A 281-nucleotide genomic window follows, 5' to 3' on the forward strand; every position below is an offset into this window, starting at 1 on the left:
CACTACCACCATCATCACCACCACCACCATCACCACCACCACCACCACCACCAGCACCTCCACCATCATCACCACCACCACCACCACCACCATCACCACCATCACCACCACCATCATCACCACCATCATCACTACTACCACCACCACCAACAAACAAGCAAGCAAACAAACCAAAACCAAATAATAACAAAAAAAAGAGGAAAAGAATGCATGGGAAAGGAAGACATTTTATATTCTGAGGATGAACATGCTTTCCATATGTTTATGGAATATTGGAAAGA

This window comes from Grammomys surdaster, unplaced genomic scaffold, assembly GCF_004785775.1.
Source record: "Grammomys surdaster isolate TR1022 unplaced genomic scaffold, NIH_TR_1.0 958, whole genome shotgun sequence".
NCBI classification, from domain to species: Eukaryota; Metazoa; Chordata; class Mammalia; order Rodentia; family Muridae; genus Grammomys; species Grammomys surdaster.